Source organism: Nerophis lumbriciformis, linkage group LG04 (assembly GCF_033978685.3).
Source record: "Nerophis lumbriciformis linkage group LG04, RoL_Nlum_v2.1, whole genome shotgun sequence".
Classification (NCBI taxonomy): Eukaryota; Metazoa; Chordata; class Actinopteri; order Syngnathiformes; family Syngnathidae; genus Nerophis; species Nerophis lumbriciformis.
In genome coordinates this window covers 66,568,704-66,588,991 of record NC_084551.2, presented here as the reverse complement: position 1 = coordinate 66,588,991, position 20,288 = coordinate 66,568,704, and the positions used below count along the sequence as shown (strand labels likewise).

The following is a 20,288-nucleotide window of genomic DNA, read 5'->3' as shown; positions in this document are numbered from 1 at the left end:
AAAAGATTACAACGCAGTACAACATGATCAATAATAAAATGTTGTCATACAAAAAATAGCAACAACAAAGAACAAAAAAAATTAAAGCTGCAAGCAGCATTGGTCGGGCCCGCATATTTGGCAGGTGCTAGTCCTAAATGTCCCAATACTTTTGTTCAGTTTTCGTCATAAGTGTCCCAATACTTTTGTCTACTTTTAGTCCGAATTGTCCCAATACTTTTGTGTAGTGTGCCTACCTTGTCTGCATTGTGTGGGCACGCTGGTGCTTCCTGCTTTTAAGCAGCGTTCTTGAAAAAACAGCAGCATCAGCGCAGCGGGTCTTTGAAGGGTCATAAAATCAAAACCGGAGCCGGTATTAAAACTCTTTCGATAACTTTTAATCACAAGGGTCTAATCTCTCTCCTGTGTTAGTTTGAAGCCGAAACGACAAACGCGCTCAGAGGAGATAGTTTTTGAAGGAAGGTGACCGGTTTTTACAAAAAAATTGTTTTGAAGGGGGAATAGCAAACTTCCTGTTGATTTTTGCTGGGGGTTGTCAATCTATGAAATGTAGGTCTAAGTGAGACCTACATAGAGGTTTTTGTTTCATGTCTCTCCGACCTTCCCAGGGAGAGTTACAGGCAGTTTTGTCAGTTTTTTCATCCGAGGAGCAGTTTTTTGTGCGTTTCATTAAAAAATTGCGCTAGAGCACAATTTTGAGATTTGGGGTTAGGTTTTTTTTATTAGATCGCAATTTTTGCCAGTCCTGATGTGTGTGTTCAGTTCGGTGAGTTTTGAAGCATGTTAAGGGGGTCAAATTACAGCTCAAAGAGGCAAAAGTGACTGTTTTTAGTACTTTTTTGTCTTGAAGGGGGAATTGCCAACTTCCTGTTGATTTTTGCCCGAGGAAATTTAATTAATGAAAAGTAGGTCTAAGTGAGACCTACATAGAGGTTTTTGTTTCATGTCTCTACAACATTCGTACTGGGAGTTATAAGCAGTTTTCTTTCTAGGGGGCGCTAGAGCGCAATTTTGAGTTTTGGGGTTAGGTTTTTTTACCAAAGAGTTTTGTTCGCGTTTTTTTATGTGTGCGTCAAAATTTGGTGAGTTTTGAAGCATGTTAAGAGGGTCAAAGTATAGCGCAAAGCTGCGGAAGAATAATAATAATTAAAGCTGCAAGCAGCATTGGTCGGGCCCGCATATTTGGCAGGTGCTAGTCCTAAGTGTCCCAATACTTTTGTCAAGTTTTAGTCCCAAGTGTCCCAATACTTTAGTCTACTTTTAGTGCGAAGTGTCCCAATACTTTTGTCCAGTATTTGTCGTAAGTGTCCCAATACTTTTGTCCAGTTTTATTCCTAAGTGTCCCAATACTTTTGTCCAGTGGTAATCCGAAGTGTCCCAATACTTATGTCAAGTTGTAGTCAAGTGTCCCAATACTTTTGTCAAGTTTTAGTCCCAAGTGGCCCAATACTTTTGTCCAGTTTTAGTCCGACAAACACGCTCAGAGGAGATAGATTTTGAAGGAAGGTGACCGGTTTTTACAAAAAAATTGTTTTGAAGGGGGAATAGCAAACTTCCTGTTGATTTTTGCTGGGGGTTGTCAATTTATGAAATGTAGGTCTAAGTGAGACCTACATAGAGGTTTTTGTTTCATGTCTCTCCGACCTTCCCAGGGAGAGTTACAGGCAGTTTTGTCAGTTTTTTCATCCGAGGAGCCGTTTTTTGTGCGTTTCATTAAAAAATTGCGCTAGAGCACAATTTTGAGATTTGGGGTTAGGTTTTTTTTATTAGATCACAATTTTTGCCAGTCCTGATGTGTGTGTTCAGTTCGGTGAGTTTTGAAGCATGTTAAGGGGGTCAAATTACAGCTCAAAGAGGCAAAAGTGACTGTTTTTAGTACTTTTTTGTCTTGAAGGGGGAATTGCCAACTTCCTGTTGATTTTTGCCCGAGGAAATTAATTAATGAAAAGTAGGTCTAAGTAAGACCTACATAGAGGTTTTTGTTTCATGTCTCTACAACATTCGTACTGGGAGTTATAAGCAGTTTTCTTTCTAGGGGGCGCTAGAGCGCAATTTTGAGTTTTGGGGTTAGGTTTTTTTTACCAAAGAGTTTTGTTCGCGTTTTTTTATGTGTGCGTCAAAATTTGGTGAGTTTTGAAGCATGTTAAGAGGGTCAAAGTACAGCGCAAAGCTGCGGAAGAATAATAATAATAAAACCTTACAAATTCAATAGGTCCTTATGTCCCATATGGGCCATGCGGGCCCTAAAAATAATAATAACTTTGAGTTTACATAATAATGTTCATACCAAAGATAAAAAGAGCAATATAAAAATAGATATATATTTTTTCAAAAATAAAACAAAGAACCAATGACCTATAATTTCCACATTAGTGTACCAAAGACAAACAATAAGTGACGAAAAAGTACCAACCATTTATTTTCTACTGCTTGTCCCATAATCAATAAAATAGTCAATAATCAATAAAACCAGTCATGACATTAGGTACAATCTAGAATAATCTCTTTCCACAATACTTCTCCTCTTAGTCTATTCTTAAAAGCCACTATGCTGGTGATTGATACCAGACATTGTGGAAGTGGATTCCAGTAAGTGATTGGCCTACACATACAGTATATGTTAGCGAAACTGATGACTACTTTCAGTCTCTACACAACTGGAGGGAAAATACCAAAGACTCGGGCTGGGCAATGAAAAAAAAAAGCTTCTAACAATTTGTTCCGAGGTTGTCCCACCCACAAGATGTTGATTTGTAACCATGAGAAACAAACGATTTGTAAGCCAAAAAAAAATTGCTAATAGAAAAATACTTGTAACCAAAAAATATGTTTGTAACTAAAAATATAAGATTTGTAACTAAAAAAAAAATATGTATATACATGTACAAATACATATATTTACACATATATACATACAATATATACACGTATATACATGTATTTATACATGTATACATATATATATATTTCTGCATGTATACATATGTATATATATATATACATACATACATATAGTTTCAAGTTTTATTCGTCACATGCAGAGTACACCACAGTGAAATGCTTTTTTTCCATGCTCTTCAGATATTGTGTACAGTGGGATCCAAACACTAGTTACAGAATCTAATACACTAAATACAAAAAAAATACAAATTTGAATAGCTCTGATGTACATTAATTGCGAGACAATGAGTTGCACAATAAGTTACATATTCATATGTATATATATATATATATATACATGTATACATGCTAGAGATGCGCGGATAGGCAATTATTTCATCCGCAACCGCATCAGAAAGTCGTCAACCATCCGCAATCCACCCGATCTAACATTTGATCAGAACTGCACCCGCCCGTTGTTATATATCTAATATAGACGATGCAAGGCATTAGTGAGGTTATAAAGCTTTTGCCTGTTAAAGAAAAGAGACTGATCCAATGCAGCACAGACATTCGCGTGCCACGCTGTCACGACCCAGACGCACACCAGTGCGCAATCATATGGGAGCCGCGCTGAGCGCACCTCCAAGCGCGTCTCGCTGCCGGCGACGGCCAGGTATGGGCCCGACGCTCCAGCGCCATCCATTTTCAGGGCTAGTTGATTCGGCAGGTGGGTTGTTACACACTCCTTAGCGGGTTCCAACTTCCATGGCCACCGTCCTAGCTGCTGTCTATATCAACCAGGGTGAGCCCCACCCCTTTCGTGAGCGCACTGCGCGCGGAGTGACCCCTGTTACGCGCCCCCCGGCAACAGGGGTGGCGGGCAGGTAAGCTGCGCGGGCGGAGCGCGCGGAGTGACCCCTGTTACGAGCCCCCGGCCACGGGGGTGGCGGGCAGGTCAGCTGCTTACCTGCTGCACGTGACGCCGGCCGCGGCGAAGGCGGACGAGGCGGGGTGTCGGTGCGGTGGTGACCCTGGACGTGCGTCGGGCCCTTCTCGCGGATCGCCTCAGCTACGGCTCCCGGTGGGGCCCTCTCGGGGGAAGGGGCCTCGGTCCCGGACCCCGGCGAGGCGTCCCTTCTCCGCTCCGTAAAAGTGTCCATTTCTTTTTTTTTCTTCTTCTGTTGTGGCATATGCTGCAGGTGCCTGCTCGTTTTTCGTATGTGGGTAACAACATTTAACTATGTATATATATTTACCAATTGGTTTAACTGCCACCCGCCTGAATCTATTTAAAATCTAATTTTTTTAAATTTCAATCGCCCGACCCGACCCGACCCGACCCGCTGATAAAATCTAATTTTTTAAAATTTCATCCGCCCGATTCGCGGATAATCCGCGGACTCCGCGGTTGTGCCCGCAAACCGCGCATCTCTAATACATGCATACATAAAGTACAGGCCAAAAGTTTGGACACACCTTCTCATTCAATGGTTTTCTTTATTTTCATGACTATTTACATTGTAGATTGTCACTGAAGGCATCAAAACTATGAATGAACACATTTGGACTCAATGTGTTGCCTTCATTATAAGATTTACAGTATATACTAGAGATGCGCGGTTTGCGGGCACAACCGTGGAGTCCGCGGATTATCCGCGGATCGGGCGGATGAAATTGAAAAAAATTAGATTTTATCCGCGGGTCGGGTCGGGCGGTTGAAATAAAAAAAAATTAGATTTTAAATAGATTCAGGCGGGTGGCAGTTAAACCAATTGGTAAATATATATACATAGTTAAATGTTGTTACCCACATACGAAAAACGAGCAGGCACCTGCAGCATATGCCACAACAGAAGAAAAAAAAAAAAAGAGATGGACACTTTTACGGAGCGGAGAAGGGACGCCTCGCCGGGGTCCGGGACCGAGGCCCCTTCCCCCGAGAGGGCCCCACCGGGAGCCGTAGCTGAGGCGATCCGCAAGAAGGGCCCGACGCACGTCCAGGGTCACCACCGCGCCCACCGCACCGACACCCCGCCGCGGCCGGCGTCACGCGCAGCAGGTAAGCAGCTTACCTGCCCGCCACCCCCGTGGCCGGGCGCTCGTAACAGGGGTCACTCCGCGCGCTCCGCCCGCGCAGCTTACCTGCCCGCCACCCCTGTTGCCGGGGGCGCGTAACAGGGGTCACTCCGCGCGCAGTGCGCTCACGAAAGGGGTGGGGCTCACCCTGGTTGATATAGACAGCAGGACGGTGGCCATGGAAGTTGGAACCCGCTAAGGAGTGTGTAACAACCCACCTGCCGAATCAACTAGCCCTGAAAATGGATGGCGCTGGAGCGTCGGGCCCATACCCGGCCGTCGCCGGCAGCGAGACGCGCTTGGAGGTGCGCTCAGCGCGGCTCCCATATGATTGCGCACTGGTGTGCGTCTGGGTCGTGACAGCGTGGCACGCGAATGTCTGTGCTGCATTGGATCAGTCTCCTTTCTTTAACAGGCAAAAGCGTTATAACCTCACTAATGCCTTGCATCGTCTATATTAGATATATAACAACGGGCGGGTGCGGTTCTGATCAAATGTTAGATCGGGTGGATGGCGGATGGTTGACGACTTTCTGATGCGGTTGCGGATGAAATAATTGCCTATCCGCGCATCTCTAGTATATACGGCTTTTCATTTTTTGCGGCTCCAGACAGATTTGTTTTTTGTATTTTTTTTACTCTTTCAACATTTCGGGTTGCCGACCCCTGAGCTAGTAGATGTTGCCTCACAGTCTCAACTGCATCCTGGGTTGGAATACAGATGAACAGGGCAGGTGAAGTCGAATGAAACCATAGTTTCATTCCTGTCCAGTTTCATACCTGCCAACTTTTGAAATCAGAAAAAACCTAGTAGCCAGGGTCTAGGGACCCGGCGCAAAATGATTATTAGCATTCAGACAGGTTAAAATGTTGCTAAAACCATCACTTTTCTATCAGTCACAGTGACTTTTCAAAACAAAAATATTACAGCAAAAATCATATGGTTTTGATTGACATGTTTCAAACATGTCAATCAACCCATTAGACTTGTGTTTTTTTGTCCCAACGTGGTCTTTTACATCGCTAATTCCTCCGTGTCCGATCGAAAAATCTTGTCTGCACAAGGTGCAATTCGCGTAGTTTTCACCCTTTTTGGAACGGATAATTATTCCCGGATAGGCTTTTGAATATTCTTCACGGAATGACTGCAGTTTTCTTTTCGGTTTAAGACTCGTTTGCGATTTTTCTCCGGCTGATTCCATGATCGTTCGCTCGTTCGGAAACAATGGCAACTGGTGCCTCGTGCTTGGCAGCGGTGCTATAAATAGCCTCGCGCATGGCATTCGGAATGGCTCGATAGGAAGTTACGGGAAGCAGTGTCGATTGTCATTGTTGTTACGTGATTTCGTGAATAAAACTTATATAACACTTATATAAGACTTTTAAAGTAATTTTGATAGTAGGCTTTTATAGCTAATATAGACACTTGCATCATGTGTTGCCTTCATTATAACACTTATATAAGTCTTTTAAAGTCATTTTGGTAGTAGGTTATTATAGCTAATATAGACACTTACATCATGTGTTGCCTTCAATATGACACTTATATAAGACTTTTAAAGTCATTTTGATAGTAGGCAATTATAGCTAATATAGACACTTACATCATGTGTTGCCTTCATTATAACACTTATATAAGACTTTTAAAGTAATTTTGATAGTAGGCTATTATAGCTAATATAGACACTTACATCATGTGTTGCCTTCATTATAACACTTATATAAGACTTTTAAAGTCATTGTGATAGTAGGCTATAATAGCTAATATAGACACTTACATCATGTGTTGCCTTCATTATAACACTTATATAAGACTTTTAAAGTAATTTTGATAGTAGGCTATTATAGCTAATATAGACACTTACATCACGTGTTGCCTTCATTATAACACTTATATACGACTTTTAAAGTAATTTTGATAGTAGGCTATTATAGCTAATATAGACACTTACATCACGCGTTGCCTTCATTATAACACTTATATACGACTTTTAAAGTAATTTTTATAGTAGGCTATTATAGCTAATATAGACACTTACACCATGTGTTGCCTGCATTATAACACGTATATAGGTCTTTTAAAGTAATTTTGATAGTAAGCTATTATAGCTAACATAGACACTTAAATCATGTGTTGCCTTCATTATAAGACTTTTAAAGTCATTTTTGATAGTAGGTTATCATAGATAATATGGGCACATCATGTGTTGCTTTCATTATAACACTTATATAAGACTTTTAAAGTCATTTTGAAAGTAGGCTATTATAGCTAATATAGACACTTACATCATGTGTTGCCTTCAATATGACACTTATATAAGACTTTTAAAGCCATTTTGATAGTAGGCTATTATAGCTAATATAGACACTTACATCATGTGTTGCTTTCATTATAACACTTATATACGACTTTTAAAGTCATTTTGAAAGTAGGCTATTATAGCTAATATAGACACTTACATCATGTGTTGCCTTCAATATGACACTTATATAAGACTTTTAAAGGCATTTTGATAGTAGGCTATTATAGCTAATATAGACACTTACATCATGTGTTGCCTTCAATATGACACTTATATAAGACTTTTAAAGGCATTTTGATAGTAGGCTATTATAGCTAATATAGACACTTGCATCATGTGTTGCCTTCATTATAACACGTATATAAGAATTTTAAAGTAATTTTGATAGTAAGCTAGTATAGCTAATATGGACACTTACATCATGTGTTGCCTTCATTATAACACTTATTTAAGACTTTTAAATCTTAAAAAAAAAAAAAAAATGTAATTAATGAAAAACCGTATTTTTTATCACTGCAACCGTAACCCGGAATAGGTTGATGAAAACCGTACTAATTACGGGAAAACCGGAGTAGTTGGCAGGTATGCAGTTTTAGGTCTCTGATCTTGTGTCATGTCTGTGTGATCAGGTTTTATTTTTGGACTTTTTGTGCAGTTTTGTTTTGTCACCATAGTTACCCATTAGTTTCACCTGTCATGTCACGCACCTGTTTTGAGTCACGCACCTGTTGTTAATCATGTCCATAAGTATTTAAGTTCATTCATTTTCTGTTGTTCGTCCTGACGACCTCACAACACATTTATGCTCTGTTCATGCCTGATACTTCTTTTCATGTCAATTCCTCAAGCAACTACTTTTGTCCAAGCCAAGTAAGTTTTTGTTCCATATTTATAGTCTTTTTGGTTTCATAGTTTGTTCTCCGCCATTGTGCGTGTTTTTTGTTTGTACTTTTTGCTATAGTCTTTTGGTTTTATAGTTTATTCTCCGCCACTGTGCGCGCTTTCATTTATTCCTTTTTTTGATAATAATAAATCATGTACCTTCATTCCCGTCTCGCACGAGCCAACTTTCCGTTGCATCCTGGAAAAGCACACACCCCGGACCAAGTCTTGACATCTTGGCTACAAAGACTATTGAGTTTTGGACATGATGTGGAGTCTTGCCAACCAAAGGTACATACTATGTCCTATTTGTTAGATTTCCATTCATCCATTCATTGTCTACGGCTGGCTGCAAACATTCTCTGTTTGGTTGCATAAATAGACACATTGCACTAAATACAACAGCCCTTAATCTCCTGTTGGATCACATTTGACGCCCTGCTAAGAAACGATGACCAATCTGTGTCATTGATAGTGTTTCTTGACTGATGCGTTAGTTTCTCCGTGCATCATTCGGACGTAGGAAAACAATGACTGTGTCATTGTTTTCAGTTGTGACATCCACAGGCTGCACAGGAAGTGCTCTCTTGTATTCATTCCTCCCCCACACTTACAGATGTCCGTCTTTAGTAGCATGTGCCGTCCCCAGATTAGCACGCAGCTCTAAAGCCCTGCTCATAAAGACAGTGTGTACAGAACACCGGCCGCCCTAATACCGCTTCCATTCATAACCTTCAAACCGGCAAGTCGTCACGGCCGCCGCTCCCGTAAAGAACAGTGGAGGGTCAAATAAAAGCCCTGTAAACACAATCATAAGAGCTCCTCGCCACATAATGCAATTCAGTGAGAAAAGCCCACAGGCGGAACACTCTCACACCTCAGTCATTATTGATTGGCTTCTGAAATATGTTACAGTGTCAACACTTTTTATGATGAAAAATGGTAACAATTTCATTTTTTCGCCCGCATTTTGTGTTGTATGGAGTCATTCCACAAAAGCAAATATTAGCTTATTGGAGACATCAGCCATGTCGTTTTTATTTTATCGCCTGAAACGCTTTAAGGGTCCGAGTAGGAGATTTCTGACTTCCCAGCTTGCTTGAATGCAGCATAAGATGATTTAAAAGAAATAAAATACAAAAAATTAAATATACCGTATTTTCCGCACCATAAGGCGCCCTGGGTTATAAGCCGCGCCTTCAATGAACGGCATATTTCAAAACTTTGTCCACCTATAAGCCACCCCGTGTTATAAGCCGCATCTAACTGCGTTAAAGGGAATGTCAAAAAAACAGTCAGATAGGTCAGTCAAACTTTAATAATATATTAAAAACCAGCGTGATGTGGGCGCGCATGGAGTCGTATATCAACATGGACGGAGCTGCGTGAAAAAAGCCACCCGGCCTCTTCGCGTAAACTTACCTTAACCACTCGCTCATCTTTTCTTCATCCATCCCTTCGAGTTAGCTTTTATGATGACGCCGGCTGGAAAGGTCTCTTTTGGCAAGGTCTTCCTTTTGAATATCACCATGGGTGGAAGTTTCTGGCCATTAGCATGGCAAGCTAGAACCACAGTGAAGGATGACTTCTCATTCCCTGTGGTGCGAATATTCACCGTACGTGCTCCCGTTGTATCCACAGTGCGGTTCACAGGAATATCAAAAGTCAGTGGAACCTCGTCCATGTTGATAATGTTCTCTGGCCGGATCTTTTTTTTCAGCTATCTTGTTTTTACAATATGCACGGAAAGTAGCCAGCTTTTCTTGAAAGTCTTTAGGCAGTTGCTGTGAAATAGTAATCCGCGTGCGGATGGAGAGATTGCGTCTTTTCATGAACCGGATCCCTGTCGCTTAGTAGGAGCCATTTTGTGGTCTTTACAGATGTAAACACACAAAGGAAATGAAACGTAATATCCACGCGCTTCTTCTTCTTCTACGCGGGCGGGTGGTTGCTTACAGTAGAAGAAGAAGCGCTTCCTGTTCTATGGGGGCGGGTGCTTACCTTGGCGGTTGCTTGCGTAGAAGAAGAAGCACTTCCTCTTCTACGGGGAAAAAAGATGGCGGCTGTTTACCGTAGTTGCGAGACCGAAACTTTATGAAAATGAATCTTAATATTAATCCATATATAAAGCGCACCGGGTTATAAGGCGCACTGTCAGCTTTTGAGAAAATTTGTGGTTTTTAGGTGCGCCTTATAGTGCGGAAAATACGGTAATCTATGTGAAAATTGCATTTTGGTTTTGTAACTTTTGTATTTGCTGTGCCTTTTCTATACTGACTTTTTTAAGGCTTTTTTTTTTTTGGCTAAAAGGGTCTTAAGTTTAAAGAGGTAATAGCGCCACCTGTTGCTTTGGCATGCATTACCTTTTATTATTTTTTAACTCATTTGGAGTTTAACAAAATGTTACATGCATAACCTAAAATGTTTTTTAAAATTTGTCATATATATATATATATATATATATATATATATATACATATTATTATACAAACCCCGTTTCCATATGAGTTGGGAAATTGTGTTGGATGTAAATACAAATGGAATACAATGTTTTGCAAATTTGCAAATCCTTTTCAACCCATATTCAATTGAATGCACGACAAAGACAAACTCATAAACTTTTTTTTTTTTTGCAAATAATAATTAACTTAGAATTTCATGGCTGCAACACGTGCCAAAGTAGTTGGGAAAGGGCATGTTCACCACTGTGTTACATGGCCTTTCCTTTTGACAACACTCAGTAAACGTTTGGGAACTGAGGAGACACATTTTTTAAGCTTCTCAGGTGGAATTCTTTCCCATTCTTGCTTGATGTACAGCTTACGTTGTTCAACAACTATTTTAGGCTTCATAATGCGCCACACATTTTCAATGGGAGACAGGTCTGGACTGCAGGCAGGCCAGTCTAGTACCTGCACTCTTTTACTATGAAGCCACGTTGATGTAACACGTGGCTTGGCATTGTCTTGCTGAAATAAGCAGGGGCGTCCATGGTAACGTTGCTTTGAACATATGTTGCTCCAAAACCTGTATGTACCTTTCAGCATTAATGGCGCCTTCACAGATGTGTAAGTTACCTATGTCTTGGGCACTAATACACCCCCCATACCATCACAGATGCTGGCTTTTCAACTTTGCGCCTATAACAATCCGGATGGTTCTTTTCCTCTTTGGTCCGGAGGACACGACGTCCACAGTTTCCAAAAACAATTTAAAATGTGGACTCGTCAGACCACAGAACACTTTTCCACTTTGTATCAGTCCATCTTAGATGAGCTCAGGCCCAGCGAAGCCGACGGCATTTCTGGGTGTTGTTGATAAACAGTTTTCGCCTTGCATAGGAGAGTTTTAACTTGCACTTACAGATGTACCGACCAACTGTAGTTACTGACAGTGGGTTTCTGAAGTGTTCCTGAGCCCATGTGGTGATATCCTTTACACACTGATGTCGCTTGTTGATGCAGTATAGCCTGGGGGATCGAAGGTCACGGGCTTAGTTGCTTACGTGCAGTGATTTCTCCAGATTCTCTGAACCCTTTGATGCTTTTACGGACCGTAGATGGTGAAATCCCTAAATTCCTTGCAATAGCTGGTTGAGAAAGGTTTTTCTTAAACTGTTCAAAAATTTGCTCACGCATTTGTTGACAAAGTGGTGACCCTCGCCCCATCCTTGTTTGTGAATGACTGAGCATTTCATGGAATCTACTTTCATACCCAATCATGGCACCCACCTGTTCCCAATTTGCCTGTTCACCTGTGGGATGTTCCAAATAAGTGTTTGATGAGCATTCCTCAACTTTATCAGTATTTATTGCCACCTTTCCCAACTTCTTTGTCACGTGTTGCTGCCATCAAATTCTAAAGTTAATGATTATTTGCACAAAAAAAAAAAGTTTATCAGTTTGAACATCAAATATGTTGTCTTTGTAGCATATTCAACTGAATATGGCTTGAAAATGATTCGCAAATCATTGTATTCCGTTTAGATTTACATCTAACACCATTTCCCAACTCATATGGAAACGGGGTTTGTATATACAGTCATGGAATTAACACATAATTATGCCTAATTTTGTTGCGATGCCCCGCTGGATGCATTAAACAATGTAACAAGGTTTTCCAAAATAAATCAACTCAAGTTATGGAAAAAAATGCCAACATGGCACTGCCATATTTATTATTGAAGTTTTTTTTTTTTAACATGCCTCAAAACAGCAGCTTGGAATTTGGGACATGCTCTCTCAGGTTGAGGGGGGCGGGGTTGAGGTTGGGGGTAGCGGGGGCTGTATATTGTAGTGTCCCGGAAGAGTTAGTGCTGCAAGGGGCTCTGGGTATTTTGTTCTGTTGTGTTACAGTGCGAATGTTCTGTCGAAATGTGTTTGTCATTCTTGTTTGGTGTGGGTTCACAGTGTGGCGCATATTTGTAACAGTGTTAAAGTTGTTTAAACGGCCACCCTCAGTGTGACCTGTATGGCTGTTGACCAAGTATGCTGGGCATTCACTTGTGCGTGTGAAAAGCCGTAGATCAGGGGTGCTCACACTTTTTCTGCAGGCGAGCTACTTTTCAATTGATCAAGTCGTGGGGATCTACCTCATTCATATATATCATTTATATTGACTTGTTTATGAAATATATGTTTTTGTTAACAAGTTAAAGGTGTTTAATGATAATGCAAGCATGTTTAACACATATAGTTAATATTGTTAATACATTAAAGGTGTTTAATGATAATACAAGTATGTTTAATACATATAGTTAATATTGTTAACAAGTTAAAGGTGTTTAAAGATAATGCAAGCATGTTTAACACATATAGTTAATATTGTTAACAAGTTAAAGGTGGTTAAAAATAATACAAGCATGTTTAACACATATAGTTAATATTGTTAACAACTTAAAGGTGGTTAAAGATAATACAAGCATGTTTAACACATATAGTTAATATTGTTAACAACTTAAAGGTGGTTAAAGATAATACAAGCATGTTTAACACATATAGTTAATATTGTTAACAAGTTAAAGGTGGTTAAAGATAATACAAGCATGTTTAACACATATAGTTAATATTTTTAACAAGTTAAAAGTGTTTAAAGATAATACAGGCATGTTTAACACATATAGATTCCTTTCTTTCATGAAGACAAGAATATAAGTTGATGTATTACCTGATTGTGATGACTTGCATTGATTGGAATCAGACAGTAGTGATGATAACGTCCGCATTTTCGAATGGAGGAGAAAAAAAGTCCTCCTTTCTGTCCAATACCACATGAAAGTGGTTGGTTTTTGGCATCTTATTTGTCCAGCTTCCGTACTCCTTTGTATACACTTTACAAGAAATACATTGTCGGCAAACTCCGTAGCTTGCTAGCTTGTGCACGCCAGCTTTCTGAGACTCTTATTTTGGTAGCGCAGGCAGGATGAAGCAGAGCTTTTATTGTGCAACTGTGCAGTCGGGTCTTTGGAGTTTTGACGACAGGTACGGCGCCAGAGTCTGTTGAAATAAAGTGTTTCTCGCCTTCCAGTCGGTAATTTTAATGAGCTGGCAGCAGCCAGCGTCATCTCAGAAGACCCTCGGGTGCCGTGAATGTCAATCAAGTGACGAAAGTGACGTCATAGTGAAGATTTATGATCGCTCATTTTTAGGACTATTTTTTTAATGCCTGGCTGGTGATCGACTGACACACCCTCCGAGATCGACCGGTAGATCGCGATCGACGTAATGAGCACCCCTGCCGTAGATATTATGTGATTGGGCCGGCACGCACAGAAAGTGCCTTTAAGGTATACAGGTAAAAGCCAGTAAATTTGAATATTTTGAAAAACTTGATTTATTTCAGTAATTGCATTCAAAAGGTGTAACTTGTACATTATATTTATTCATTGCACACAGACTGATGCATTCAAATGTTTATTTCATTTAATTTTGATGATTTGAAGTGGCAACAAATGAAAATCCAAAATTCCGTGTGTCACAAAATTAGAATATTACTTAAGGCTAATACAAAAAAGGGATTTTTAGAAATGTTGGCCAACTGAAAAGTATGAAAATGAAAAATATGAGCATGTACAATACTCAATACTTGGTTGGAGCTCCTTTTGCCTCAATTACTGGGTTAATGCGGCGTGGCATGGAGTCGATGAGTTTCTGGCACTGCTCAGGTGTTATGAGAGCCCAGGTTGCTCTGATAGTGGCCTTCAACTCTTCTGCGTTTTTGGGTCTGGCATTCTGCATCTTCCTTTTCACAATAGCCCACAGATTTTCTATGGGGCTAAGGTCAGGGGAGTTGGCGGGCCAATTTAGAACAGAAATACCATGGTCCGTAAACCAGGCACGGGTAGATTTTGCGCTGTGTGCAGGCGCCAAGTCCTGTTGGAACTTGAAATCTCCATCTCCATAGAGCAGGTCAGCAGCAGGAAGCATGAAGTGCTCTAAAAATTGCTGGTAGACGGCTGCGTTGACCCTGGATCTCAGGAAACAGAGTGGACCGACACCAGCAGATGACATGGCACCCCAAACCATCACTGATGGTGGAAACTTTACACTAGACTTCAGGCAACGTGGATCCTGTGCCTCTCCTGTCTTCCGCCAGACTCTGGGACCTCGATTTCCAAAGGAAATGCAAAATTTGCATGGTTGGGTGATGGTTTGGGGTGCCATGTCATCTGCTGGTGTCGGTCCACTCTGTTTCCTGAGATCCAGGGTCAACGCAGCCGTCTACCAGCAAGTTTTAGAGCATTTCATGCTTCTTGCTGCTGACCTGCTCTATGGAGATGGAGATTTCAAGTTCCAACAGGACTTGGCGCCTGCACACAGCGCAAAATCTACCCGTGCCTGGTTTACGGACCATGGTATTTCTGTTCTAAATTGGCCCGCCAACTCCCCTGACCTTAGCCCCATAGAAAATCTGTGGGGTATTGTGAAAAGGAAGATGCAGAATGCCAGACCCAAAAACGCAGAAGAGTTGAAGGCCACTATCAGAGCAACCTGGGCTCTCATAACACCTGAGCAGTGCCAGAAACTCATCGACTCCATGCCACGCCGCATTAACGCAGTAATTGAGGCAAAAGGAGCTCCAACCAAGTATTGAGTATTGTACATGCTCATATTTTTCATTTTCATACTTTTCAGTTGGCCAACATTTCTAAAAATCCCTTTTTTGTATTAGCCTTAAGTAATATTCTAATTTTGTGACACACGGAATTTTGGATTTTCATTTGTTGCCACTTCAAATCATCAAAATTAAATGAAATAAACATTTGAATGCATCAGTCTGTGTGCAATGAATAAATATAATGTACAAGTTACACCTTTTGAATGCAATTACTGAAATAAATCAAGTTTTTCAAAATATTCTAATTTACTGGCTTTTACCTGTATATGCGCTCTGTACTTCTCCCTACGTCCGTGTACACAGCGGCGTTTTAAAAAGTCTTAAATTTTACTTTTTGAAACAGATACCGATAATTTTGAAACCGATACCGATAATTTACGATATTACATTTTAAAGCATTTATCGGCCGATAATATCGGACATCCCTAATGAGAACATACGTGACTATTCACCTGATGACTTTCGTACCTTCCGTAGTTTGACTTCTTTGAGCATCTTTGGATGTTTGCGTTCGGACTTCAAATGCGGTTCCACTCGGATCCTTTAGGGGGAGCCTGAGGGCAAAAGAGAACAACGACAAACCAAACACAAACAATTATCCTCTTGTGCTGCCTTCACTTGTCACTTTTACAATCATCCTGACAGGTTGTGACTCGTCACATCAGCCAGCCTAAGTGTTTTTTCAACCTGAAACTTCGAGCCACTCGGGGAATTCGCCCGGATGACAGAATCCAAACGCTGGCGCGGGGGGGAGAAGATAAAACATTTTAAACCGAGACGCCGTCAAAACTTTTTTGCACACTCGCCGGCGTGTGAATCACACCGGCCTTAAATATTTACCACCTTTAGACATTGTTGGGACACCTCGGCGGGCTGGGGGCCGCCGTGAGGTGTCAGCCGGCGTGCAGCGGAATCAATTATTTATGCTGCTTCCTTTTACTTCAAAGCGCTGGCAAATCATTCAAGCTCAGATTTAGGATTGGGGGGGGGGGAGGGGGAGTCAGTCGTCACTAGGCAACCTGTGTCACCTGCCTCGACACGCCGGAATCAGCCACTTAGCCGGTGAGCCTGCATGCACGCCATACTGCCTTTTAAACCCCCCCCCCAAACACCCCCCGCCCCCAGCAGGCCGCGCACGGAAAACAAAACAATTAACTTAACTGAGTGTCTCCTGGAAAGAATGCGTTGATGTGGTTATTTCCACTCAGCGGATGCAAGGAGGGGGCGCTATGTTCTAAGGTGGGGGGGGGGGGGGGAGTAGCGCTACAGCATGAACCCTGAACCCGCAGGGATCCGCTGGCGCTAAACTGCCGAGCGCCGCAACGTGACAAAACCGACAAGTTCGAGCGTGTGTGTGTGTGTGTGTGTGTGTGTGTGTGTGTCCACCGACCCCAGAAACAGGCAAACAAACAGATAGAAACATGCCCCCCCCCCCTTAGTTGTCAATAAATAACTCAAGTTGAACACTTCTCAGCCACGGCTTACCAATCTTGACTGCAAAGGCCGGCAAGAAACTGCGAAAAACGAGTCGCGTCGAACGCATCGTTCGGTACGAGACGTGGGCTGTGTCTCAGTGTATACACTGCAAAAACTGAAATCTAAGTACCGTATTTTCCGCACTATAAGGCGCACCGGATTATTAGCCGCACCTTCAATGAATTGCATATTTCATAACTTTGTCCACCAATAAGCCGCCCCGGATTATAAGCCGCGCCTACGCTGCGCTAAAGGGAATGTCAAAAAAACAGTCAGATAGTTCAGTCAAACTTTAATAATATATTGAAAACCAGCGTTCTAACAACTCTGTCCCAAAATGTACGCAAATGTGCAATCACAAACATAGTAAAATTCAAAATGGTGTAGAGCAATAGCAACATAATGTTGCTCGAACGTTAATGTCACAACACACAAAATAAACATAGCGCTCACTTTCTGAAGTTATTCTTCATTCGTAAATCTTTCGTCTTCGGTGTCCGAATTGAAAAGTTGCGCAAGCGTGGGATCCAAAATGGCCGGTTCCGTCTCGTCGAAGTCATCGGAGTCAGTGTCGCTGTTGTTGTCCAGTAGTTCTGTGAATCCTGCCTTCCGGAAAGCTCGGACCACAGTTGTGACCGAAATATCTGCCCAGGCATTTACGATCCACTGGCAAATGTTGGCGTATGTCGTCCGGCGCTGTCTGCCTGTCTTAGTGAAGGTGTGTTCGCCTTCGGTCATCCATTGTTCCCACGCCGTTCGCAGTCGTGATTTGAATGCCCTGTTGACACCAATATCCAGCGGTTGGAGTTCTTTGGTTAATCCACCCGGAATGACGGCGAGTGTTGTATTTGTGTGCTTCACTTGTTTTTTGACACCATCTGTGATGTGGGCGCGCATGGAGTCGTATATCAACATGGACGGAGCTGTGTGAAAAAAGCCACCCGGCCTCTTCGCGTAAACTTCCCTTAACCACTCGCTCATCTTTTCTTCATCCATCCATCCCTTCGAGTTAGCTTTTATGATGACGCCGGCTGGAAAGGTCTCTTTTGGCAAGGTCTTCCTTTTGAATATCACCATGGGTGGAAGTTTCTGGCCATTAGCATGGCAAGCTAGAACCACAGTGAAGGACGACTTCTCATTCCCTGTGGTGCGAATATTCACCGTACGCTGCTGCTCTATTTCCGTGTTCTTCGGCATGACTTATTGCCTTAAGTTTAAATTCTGCGTTATAAGCGTGTCGCTTAGTAGGAGCCATTTTGTAGTCTGGTCTTTACAGATGTAAACACACAAAGGAAATGAAACGAAATATCCGCGCGCTTCTTTTTCTTCCGGGGGCGGGTGGTAGCTTACAGTAGAAGAAGAAGCGCTTCCTGTTCTATGGGGGCGGGTGCTTACCTTGGCGGTTGCTTGCGTAGAAGAAGAAGCGCTTCCTGTTCTACCGGGAAAAAAGATGGCGGCTGTTTACCGAAGTTGCGAGATCGAAACTTTATGAAAATGAATCGTAATATTAATCCATATATAAAGCGCACCGGGTTATAAGGCGCACTGTCAGCTTTTGAGAAAATTTGTGGTTTTTAGGTGCGCCTTATAGTGCGGAAAATACGGTAAGATGAAATATCTCAAATAAGGGTGATATTTGCTTATTCACGGGGAGAACATGCAAACTCCACACAGAAAGATCCCGAGCCCGGGATTGAACCCAAGACTACTCAGGACCTTCGTATTGTGAGGCAGATGCACTAACCCCTCTGCCACCGTGAAGCCCAATAAACTTTCAATTAAATGAAAATAAAGCTCCACCACTTCAGTTATCAGTTTTGCGCTAAAGAAAGTTCTCTATGACTTACGCTACAGACTTCTTCTGTTTGGTCGGTCATTATTATCAAGGCTTAGGTCAGGCTGATTACAAAACATTATGAATCAATAATACTGCAAAAAGAACGGACTTATAAAAACGCTGAAAAATATATTTACATACCGTCACGCAGTTGTAACTAAATTATTAACTTATTTGTTTTCTTTTTTCTAAATTATTAACAAATAATACATATGCTAATTAAATAAACATTTTATTTATTTTTTCTAAATTATTAACAAATAATACATATGCTAATTAAATAAACTTTCATTTAAATGAAAATACAGCTTCCCCACTTTAGTTATCATTTTTGCGCTTAAGACAGTTCTCTATGACTTACGCTACAGACTTCTTCTGTTTGGTCGGTCATTATTATCAAGGCTTAGGTCAGGCTGATTACAAAACATTATGAATCAATAATACTGCAAAAAGAACGGACTTATAAAAACGCTGAAAAATATATTTACATACCGTCACGCAATTGTAACTAAATTATTAACTTATTTGTTTTCTTTTTTCTAAATTATTAACAAATAATACATATGCTAATTAAATAAACATTTTATTTATTTTTTCTAAATTATTAACAAATAATACATATGCTAATTAAATAAACTTTCATTTAAATGAAAATACAGCTTCCCCACTTTAGTTATCATTTTTGCGCTTAAGACAGTTCTCTATGACTTACGCTACAGACTTCTTCTGTTTGGTCGGTCATTATTATCAAGGCTTAGGTCAGGCTGATTACAAAACATTATGAATCAATAATACTGCAAAAAGAACGGACTTATAAAAACGCTGAAAAATATATTTACATACCGTCACGCAATTGTAACTAAATTATTAACTTATTTGTTTTCTTTTTTCTAAATTATTAACAAATAATACATATGCTAATTAAATAAACATTTTATTTATTTTTTCTAAATTATTAACAAATAATACATATGCTAATTAAATACAAGTTTTTTATTTTTTTCTAAATTATGAACAAATAATACATATGCTAATTAATAAACTTTCAATTAAATGAAAATACAGCTTCACCACTTTAGTTATCATTTTTGCGCTTAAGAAACCTCTCTATGACTTAAGCTACTTGTCTGATGTTGCAATTACTACCACAAGTGGTGGAACAGTGTATTACATGCAATATATATATATATATATATATATATATATATACATATACATATATATATATATATATATATATATATATATATATATATATATATATATATATATATATATATATATTCCTCTGCGATGAGGTGGCGACTTGTCCAGGGTGTACCCCGCCTTCCGCCCGATTGTAGCTGAGATAGGCTCCAGCGCCCCCCGCGACCCCAAAGGGAATAAGCGGTAGAAAATGGATGGATGGATGGATATATATTCCTTGCGCACGAATTGACTGAAAGAGCACGCACTTGGCGCAATGATGTCATGTTATCCATGGAAAAATGCATTTTTAGACCATATGATTTGCCTGAGCGGCTAGGAGACCCCGAGAGTAACAAGCGGTTGCCTTGTTGCCTTTCCATTAAGAACAATAAACTAGTTTTTAGTCTAAGTTTGCTGGTTTCAAGAAATGTAATGCCGAGCGCATATCATTATGTCCAGATAATGGCACTAGCATTTACTTCATTTAAGAATATTTTTCAACATACTGAGAAAAAAGGTCTCATATT

At 40.7% G+C, this 20,288-nt stretch overlaps 1 long non-coding RNA gene across 2 annotated transcripts in view; it reads right to left on the bottom strand.

The window, feature by feature from the left end:
- LOC133605448 (uncharacterized) overlaps positions 1 to 16,114 on the bottom strand; it is an 83,034-nt gene extending 66,920 nt beyond the window's left edge. Inside the window, exon 1 of one of the 2 annotated variants that reach the window (XR_009815144.2) lies at positions 15,713 to 16,114. This is a non-coding gene — a long non-coding RNA (uncharacterized lncRNA). The remainder of the gene's footprint in view (positions 1 to 15,712) is intronic. The other variant, XR_009815143.2, reaches the window with a different exon arrangement.
- Between the last annotated feature and the right edge of the window lie 4,174 nt (positions 16,115 to 20,288).